Genomic DNA, 9,565 nt, shown 5'->3' with positions numbered 1-9,565 from the left:
CATAGTGTGGTCCTTTAGCATTAGTCTTTGATTTGTTCTTGAGATCAAGTCCTTTTTGTTTTGTTTTATTGATAAGCCTTTAAGTTCTGTCTTGAAGTTCCAGGTGCATGAATGATGTGCTGTCGTGTGAGGGTTGTCAAGTTTTACCCTAAATGAAATCAATAGCCGCAAGTGCACAGCTGTTGATTGTAGTACTTAGGGATCAAATCCAAGGGGAAGGAGGATCTTTCCTGCAAAAGCTTTAGAAAGAAATATAAAGTAAGGAATTCTATAACCAGGCGATTTTTATGAGGGTTTTGGTGGTGTCTTTAAAACGTAAAAACTAATCTTAACGAGAAAATACGGGAATTAAAATGACATCATAACTAAACTTAATGAAGTAGACTAAAACGAGAAAAACGGCTAAACCTAATTGCTTAATCAATTGAAAGAGTAAAAATATTAGACTAAAACTTGAATGAAAATCGGTATAAATCTATAGGAAAGAGGCGCTGGGTTTCAGGGAAGTTTTCTCAGGGGTATAAACAATTCAAAACATTGCTAAAGGGTAAATTTGATAAGATCTTAGCTTAAAATTTTTGAACTAGAGTCACGGACTTATGAATACGCCACTATCGTGATCATAGACAACTATCTCTGTCAACCCTGACCAGTAGGTTTCCACTCTGGCCCTGGAAGAGAAGAGATGCATTATGTTTAAGACTCGTCAGTATTCACAAATCGCCCATAGGTAGGTTTCCACTCCTATGTTTGTTTTGCTCTCCCAAACTAGATCTGACACCGGATGAATACTTTCGGGTCACCAAGCATCTGGATCAGATTGTAGTTCATGATGCTACTCTCATGCAGAGAAAAAGTTATAAGATTCGGCTTCAATAGCTCATGGAATCCTCATCGAACATATATATCCCCATCGAAAATCCCTTAGACCCAATAAAACTACTCAGACATGATGAACAAAATCCAAAACATAGTATCAAATAGTAAAGCGATAGTCGAAATTGAAAAAGAAAGAACAAGGGTTCAAGAGATAGATCTCTCTCTCCCTAAACATATAAAAAAAAGCTTAAAGTAAAATTTCTTGTAAAGTATTTTGTTTCCCTTCTTCTCCCTTTAAAAACGACCTAAATGACAAGTATTTATAGTCTCCAATGCTCTCTGCTGTCTAGGGTTCCGGATTTGAGGCTGAAAAAATGATTTGGGCTTCAAAAATGGGCCTTCTAACTCGGATTTGGCTGGCCGCGGTCGGGATGTGCGTGACCACGGGGAATGGATGGTTGGCCGCGGTCGGGATGCCTCTGACCATGGTGAAATGGCTGTTGGCCGCGGGTGGAAACGCTTGCCGGGTGGTTTACGGGACATCTTGCTCTTCGCGTATCTTTTGATTGAACCATTCGATTGCCAAGCTGTAAACTGTGCTGGAAAGCTGATACTTCCATCTTTGAGATCTACAAATTTGAGCTGGATCAGACGGTGAGAAGACGTTCAATCGGGGGTGAATTCTGATGGTTTGACTCTGAGCTGAAAATCTGGTCTTCTATATATTTGGTTAAGCTTTTCCCTAATTTTCCTGAAAAGAGTCTTGGAACTACAAATACTAGAAAACGTAATAAAAGTACTTGAAAGCAATAAAAACATAGAAAACGTATTTCAAAACGATCAATAAAAGTGGTCAAAATACGGTGTTATCAACTCCCTCAGACTTAAACCTTTGTTAAGCAAAAGTCTAAACTGGTTAAGTGAAAACAAAAATAGGGAATGCACAAATCTCAGAGACATGAACTCATAAAGTAGGACCAAAGATCGTGCATCAATCCACAACTTAGTCTAGAAAATTTTCACCAAGACAAAATATACTAGTCCACTTTTTTCGTCATGCAAAACTTAAATAATCTAAATCTTGATTACAGTCAACTAGCTCTCTACATTCATTAAGTGCAATACTGAATTTTCATTAAAGACATCATCTAGGGTAGACGGCGTTTAGCATTAAAGTGTTTCGGGTTACCTGATGAATCTGGAGGATGCAAGATAATATGCAAAACCGCAAGAGAGATAAGGACCTATTGATGACTGCAATTTTCAGTCACTTCTTCTTGCCAAATGTTGTTGCATAATCCTTTCTCCTTTGTTGTGAACAGCTATTCCCTAAGACTTAGATTCTTTCCGGGAATCAGAAAAATGGTCTCCAAAACTCCATAAAATCAAACTCCAGTTGCATTGGGACTTCAAATTTTACCTCTCTAGACTCTCTAAGGCTTTTATCTCCTTTCCTTTCCTATTTTCGGATTATTATTATTTTTTTTTGGAAAGGGGATGCCTTTTAAAGAGAGAGGGACTAGAGGACGAGATTGTACCAAAATTTGAAATTTTTCTAAGGCAAACTGAGCTTCCTCATGTGTTGAATCCTTCCGGGAAGTTTTCCGGCAAATCGCAGGTCTCTGTCTTTGGTGACTGAAAACTGTGTCGTTCTTCTTTCTCTCCAACGTTTTTACACATATCTGCATATAAGACAATAGAAAACAAGAGTGCATGTGGTTTGAAAGAAGATTGGTTAATGTGAGGAACTAGCTAAAGATGAACTAGCTATTCAGGATCAACAGAGAGTGGTAAAAAGGATAAAGGAGTCCTGAATGTATGATTCGTTTCCCTGGTCTAATGCTTCAATGAGAGAATTAAGTCCAAGTTAAGTCCAAATAAAACAAAGCTAGTGTATTCCTTCATCTAAATCGAAATCATTCAAATTCCTCTGGGGTACTTCGTTTCAAATGTGCTTAGCTACCGCCTAGTCTAGTCCTAAATCATGAATGAGCATGTCACTAGGAACAGTCTAAAAGCACAAAGTCAACTATCATTGATTCATGTTCACTATTCCCTTTAAAACGTATTTTGTTTTGAAAATCGATTTTGAAAAACTTTAAGGAAAATGCAAAAGTGTAGATAATGCAAGACTCATGAAAGAAAAGTGGTTAGAAAGGGATGAAATCCTCCCCCGGACTTAAATGACACTGTCCTCAGTGTGAAACAAGCCGAGAAAAATGCATAGATAATCGAATTGGTAAGGCCAAAGAGAACTTAACTGGATCTGGGATGCTGGTGGAGATGGACCGGATTCATTCGAAGAGGTTTGGGAAGGTGATAGGTGGTGATGGAAGGTGGTGGAAAGTGATGAATGAGGTGGAATGGGGCTTGGTGAGGTGGAATGAGGTGAAGTTGGTGGTTTGGGTTTGGGTATCATCTCAACGACCATTTGCCGCGGTCGGAAGTCACGCAACCGCGGCAAACTGGTGCTCGGTTGCGGCCGAAGTGGTTTTCTGCGGTCAGAACGCCTGCGATCGCGGGGGCTTAATTGCGACCTGTTTCCTGCTTCTCCTTGGTTCCTGCTGGACCGAGCAGTAGGGACCATCCTTCTTTTTGGTTTTTTTTTTTTGGTTTTTTGATTTTTTTTGGCTTTTTTTAGTTTTATAAGAGACACTTTAAACTAAGAAAAAGAAAAAGATCATAGAAAAATTAAAAAAAAAATCCTAAAGAAAACAATACCTAAATGGGTGGATCCTATTAAGCGCTTTTGTTTTAAGTCGTTTAGCTCGACTTTGGTGTAGGATGTGGTTTAGTCCAATGAAGAAGATCTTGTCCTAAGACAAGTCTTTTTCGACATCTCCTTGCTTTGCCTAGCAGGTTCTTCGTCACTCCAAAGTTCTTCTTCAAAATCTTCTGTTGCAGAACGTTTTCCTGCTTTGCTGTTGTATGGGACAGCTTCTGTGAAGACATCTTTGTCGATATTAGCAAACGAAATCCTCTGGTTTGTCCAGTCCATTATAGCTCCGGAAGTTGCTAGAAAAGACCATCCGAGAATCACTGGATGTGCTGCTTCTCTCATTTCGACAATGTAGAAGTCGAAAGGCATGATGCAATCTCTTATTCTCAAAGGAATGTCATGAGCTATTCCTTGAAGTGTTGCAATGGAATCATCATCTAGACTAATCTTTACTCCAGTCCTGCGCAGGTGCTTAATACTAAGTCTCAAAGCAATTGCCTTGGACATCATGTTAAGACAAGCTCCAGAATCACAAAAGTATGTTTTAAACATTTCACCTCTAATGGAACAAGAGATGAGAAACTGACCTGTAGTATTGACCTTATGGAGAATTCAAAACTTGCCTTTCTCTGTAAGTGTTGGCTGGTGTTTCAAACGCAGAATAGGACTCACAAAAGAAAGCTGCAGCATTGTATTCAGTGATTGAATCGATGTATGGCATCTTTATCTTGCTGCATTTCGGGTCTTATTGGATTGAAGAGTCATCTGAATCCTCATCACATTCCATTTCCATCATACAAGGTAATGATTCCTGCTAATCTGTTTCTTCATCTGAAACTTGGTTTCTTTCTTCCTGAGTTGCTTTTTTAGGTGCTGGAGGTTGAAGTTGGGCCAGAAGATGTATTATCTTTCTTTCAAATCCTGGAGGCGAATCTGAACGACCAATCCCCGCGGTCAGAGGCCTCGCGACCGTGGGAAAATGAGCTTTGGCTGCGGTCAGAGAGGTCGGACCCGCGGCTCCGGACGTGATTTGCTCATAGACCGCTTCTTCCTTCTTGTACTTGGTACGAACCTCTTCAGCTTCTTTCTTTGGTAGACTAGCATCATCTGAAATCATACCAGGGTGTTGTTGTGCATCTTCACCAGGATCTTTGGGAGATTTCTTAGAAAATCTTATAATTGGCTCAATGCTGGGTTTCTGTTCCATTCTTGCATCAATCTCCCGTGTTTTGAGCTCGAGTTTGTTCAGCCTGTGCTCGATTTCCTGCAACTCTTCGTCTGTCTTCTCTCTATACCAGGAGGCGGATTCTCTGACTTCTTTGATCTTCTGCTGCGATTCGACAATATCACTTGAGTTTTGTATGATGTCATACCCTTGTCTTGTTTGCTCTGCTGCGACTTAGTTGATCGTCCACTACAAGAAAGAGGGGCTTTTCCGTCGAATTCTTTACGTCGATTTATAGTCGTCGTAAATTTACGACTCAGTTACGTCGAATGTACGACGTCAAAATATTTCGTCGTAATTTCGACGTAAAATACTACCGTCGTAAAATCGTCGTAATTTTACGACGACATTACGACGAATAAAGAACAAATTTTATTTCGTCGTAACATTGTCGTAAAATTTACATCGATAATACGACGAATTGGCCTTTATATTTCAATTGACGTAATATCGATGTAAATATAATGTAAATTTTATTTCGACGTAAATTCGATGTAAATATTCAATGGCAATATGTTGGTAACCAAACAAAAAATCTATATATACCCTTTCTTCTCTCATTATTCCATCAACCCAAAAAAACATATAAAGACACAAATTTTTGAGTCTTTGAATGTTTAAGTAAAATTTTTAGTAGTTGAAATTTATATCAAATTTCAAAAACAAAAAGTCACTTATTTGTTTTTGAAATGTCTATATACGATCTACGAAAGTGGATGTATACGCCCAAAAATGGTGATGGGTCGTTGACTGAAGATTTCAAAAACAGATTGGAAATATTCATGTACGAGGCCGGCCTTATGCAAACTGTAATTGAAAGCGGCAAAATGTATTGTCCTTGTGTGAAATGCAAAAATAAGAAACATATTCCTATTGACACGGTCTGGCAGCATTTATTGAATAGAGGATTCATGCCCCAATACTTTATTTGGTATCAGCATGGAGAGGGATATGGTCAAAGTAGTGGTCAGATGGCTGCACGGAGTAGTGGTAATCATCAAGAACATGGGGATTTTGAAGCGTCAAATGATTATCAAAGTAGTCAAGTTCAGGGTGAAGATCATGATAGGATGCATGAAATGGTTACTGGTGCATTTCATGAAACACATGCTGATACTGTTGAGGAGCCCAATGCAGATGCGAAACGCTTTTATGATATGTTAAACGCAGCAAAACAGCCTCTTTACGAGGGATGTAGGGAAGGTTTATCAAAATTATCATTGGCAGCTCGGATGATGACAATAAAAACTGATCACAATCTATCTGAAGTTTGCATGAACGATTGGGCAGATCTTATTAAAGAGTATTTGCCAGATGATAATTTGGCTGCTGAAACGTATTATGAAATTCAGAAGCTAGTTTTAATCTTGGATTCCCTTCTGAGATGATTGATGTTTGTGTTGATAATTGTATGCTTTTTTGGAGAGATGATGAGAAGCTTGAAGAATGTCGTTTCTGCCAAAAGCCAAGATATAGACCGCAAATTGTTGGGCGTAAAAAGATTCCTTACCAACGAATGTGGTATCTTCCTATCACTGATAGGTTAAAAAGACTATATCAATCTGAACGGACAGCTGCGTCGATGAGATGGCATGCAGAACATTCACAAACAGATGGCAAAATGACTCACCCGTCTGACGGGAAATATTGGAAACATTTTAACACCGTACATCCAGACTTTGCTAGGTCTAAGCGAAATGTTTATCTTGGTCTTTGCACTGACAGGTTTAGTCCATTTGGTATGTCCGGTAGGGAATATTCATTATGGCCTGTGATTCTTACGCCATATAACCTTCCTCCTGATATGTGCATGCAAAGGGAGTTTTTGTTTCTAAGTATATTAGTCCCTGGTCCAAATCACCCGAAGCGGGCCCTTGATGTGTTTTTGCAACCACTCATACATGAGTTAAACCAGTTGTGGCATGTTGGAGTACGAACATATGACTGTTCGAGTGGTAAAAATTTTACGATGCGAGCGGTGCTTATGTGGACAATAAGCTATTTCCCGGCATACGCTATCAGGTTGGACAACGCATGGGAGGTTATCATGTCCTTATTGTCTTCATAGGACTGATGCATTTCAGCTTTAAACATGGTCGGAAAACCTGTTGGTTTGATTGCCACCGTCGGTTTTTACCACCAAACCATCAATATAGAAGAAACAGGCGTTTGTTTATAAAGAACAAATTGGTTCGTCTCCCTCCACCAGTGTACCTACCTGGGGTAGAGCTTGAAGCGCAAATAGATCATTGGGGTGGACTTGAAACGGTCCCCCAAGGAGGAAATTGGTACACTCCAGCGAATATGCCTGAATGATATGAGGTTCATCATAATTGGCACAAGAAAAGTATATTTTGGGATCTGCCATACTGGAAAGATCATTTGCTGAGACATAATCTTGATGTTATGCACATTGAGAAGAATTTTTTCGATAACATCATGCATACTGTTTTGAACGTCCAAGGAAGAACCAAAGACAGCGTTAAATCACGGATGGATTTGCCCGATAAATGTAACAGAATTGAGTTGCATATGGTGAGTAATGGGAAAGCACCAGTTCCTGTATTTTGGTTGGGTGCTGAACAAAAGCAGCATTGTTTAATTGGGTATCATCAGCCGTGAAATTTCCTGATGGGTATGTATCTAATCTGGCTAAATCTTTGGATAAAGGACAAAAGTTTTCAGGGATGAAAAGCCATGATTGTCATGTGTTTATGCAATTGTTACTTCCTTTTGCGTTTGCTGAACTCCTACCGGGACATGTCCATGAGGCACTAGGAGGCATTGGAGCTTTCTTTCGTTATCTAAGTACAAGGACATTATCAGCAGATGTAGTTGCCCAACTGTCTACAAATATTCCAATATTGTTGTGCAATTTAGATAAAATATTTCCACCTGCTTTCTTCGATGTTAAGGAACATTTACCTATACACCTCCCACATGAAGCAGAGTTGGGAGGACCTGTTCAGTTTAGGTGGATGTATCCGTTTGAACGCTTTATGAAGCATTTAAAGGGTAAGGCTAAAAACTTAGCAAAAGTTGAAGGGTCTATCGTGGCGGGAAGTTTGACAAAAGAAACTTCTCATTTCACGTCTTATTATTTTGCTCCGAAGGTTCGTACACGCAAACGGGCTCCAAGACGTTATGACGATGGGGGTGTAGGACAAAGTTATACAGTAGAAGGTGTGCCTGATATATTCTCACCAATTGGACGTCTAAGTGGGAAACTAAAAAAAACTTGTTGGTCAAACGAACAGGACCTCCACAGCACACATACATATATACTTCTGAATTGCGAGGAATTGGCACCTTACAAGAGGTACATACAAATAAGCAAGCTGATTATATTTTGATTGAATAGACGATGTCCTTAACAATGTTTTCAAATTTCAGCACTTTTGTCAGTCAAGTCCGAGAATGCATTGACGGTGTTTCAGAAGATGAAATTAACAAGCGGAAAGACCAACATTATGCAATGTGGTTAAAAGCTCAGGTCGAGCATGATGACATGACATATGCAGTATGGTTTCATGAGTTGCTCCATGGTCCTATATCGAAGATAATTACTGCAGCTATGTATTTCACACGTGGCTATGTTTTTCATACTTACAGTCATGGCACTCAACGGGAAACTACAAACTATGGAGTTTGTGTACGAGGTGAAGTGGACTTTTATGGGATCATAAAAGAGCTAATTGAAATGGAATACCCCGGATTAGTAAGAATGAAAACTGTTCTATTCAAATGTGATTGGTTTGATCCAACGGTGGGTCGTGGAGTGCGTATTAACAAATTCGGAGTGGTAGATGTAAACGCATCTCGGCGATACAATAAGTTCGAGCCTTTTATACTTGCATCTCAAGCAGAACAAGTCACCTTTGTTCCATATCCTCGAGTTCGAAGTACGGGAATTTCATGGCTGGCGGCTGTCAAAGTTGCTACAAGGGGTATAATTGATGGTGTAGATCTCCCGCCAATGCAACAAGATGATTGTGTCGACATTACAGAACCTGAGGTTGAAGAACATTTTAATTGATCTCCCGCCTCGACTTCCGGATTCCGCACGCAGGAGGATCCGAGTCAACTTCGTCAGGAGCTTGCTACGACCAACGCTGAGATCACCAGTCTACGGCATGAGCAACTGACCCAGAAGCAGGAGCTCACCGAGATCAACGGTTTTTTCGACATCATAGCAGCAGCGGTTCCGCAGTTGGCCACCGCAATCCGAGAAAGGCAACGGTGATCTCGCGGGATTATTGCGGGTACTTCCGGTGGACCATCTGACCAGCAGACGCAGGGTCAGACGCAGGGTCAGACGCAGGGTCAGACGCAGGGTTAGACGCAGGGTCAGACGCAGGGTCAGACTTCGGATCCGGTAGTGCAGACGAGAAACGACGGTCCAACAGCGATGGACGGCCATGACGGAGAGCCTCCTCGAGACGTCGATCTCAACCTCGATGATTATGAAATCACATTGTAGATTAGGTTTTCTTTTGTAAAAAACAATTTGTTTTTAATTTTGTATTTTAATTTATAAATTATTTTCGAATTTTAATTTTAAATTATAATGTTTTTTAATTTTTTTCATTTATTTGATTATTTTAAAAATTCAATAATTAAGTTTAAATCGAATTTGTTTAATTAATTTCTAAGTCGACGTAAATTCGTCGTAACTTTACGTCGACTTAACGTCAAATATTTTATGACGAATTAACGTCGAATTATTTTACGTCGAATCTACGTCGGTGTTATGAGAAAACTATTTCGTCGTACTTTCGTTGGAATATTTACGTCGTGGTTAC

This window comes from Eutrema salsugineum, unplaced genomic scaffold, assembly GCF_000478725.1.
Source record: "Eutrema salsugineum unplaced genomic scaffold, Eutsalg1_0 scaffold_3, whole genome shotgun sequence".
Taxonomy (NCBI): domain Eukaryota; kingdom Viridiplantae; phylum Streptophyta; class Magnoliopsida; order Brassicales; family Brassicaceae; genus Eutrema; species Eutrema salsugineum.
Note: the sequence above shows the minus strand (reverse complement) of the source record.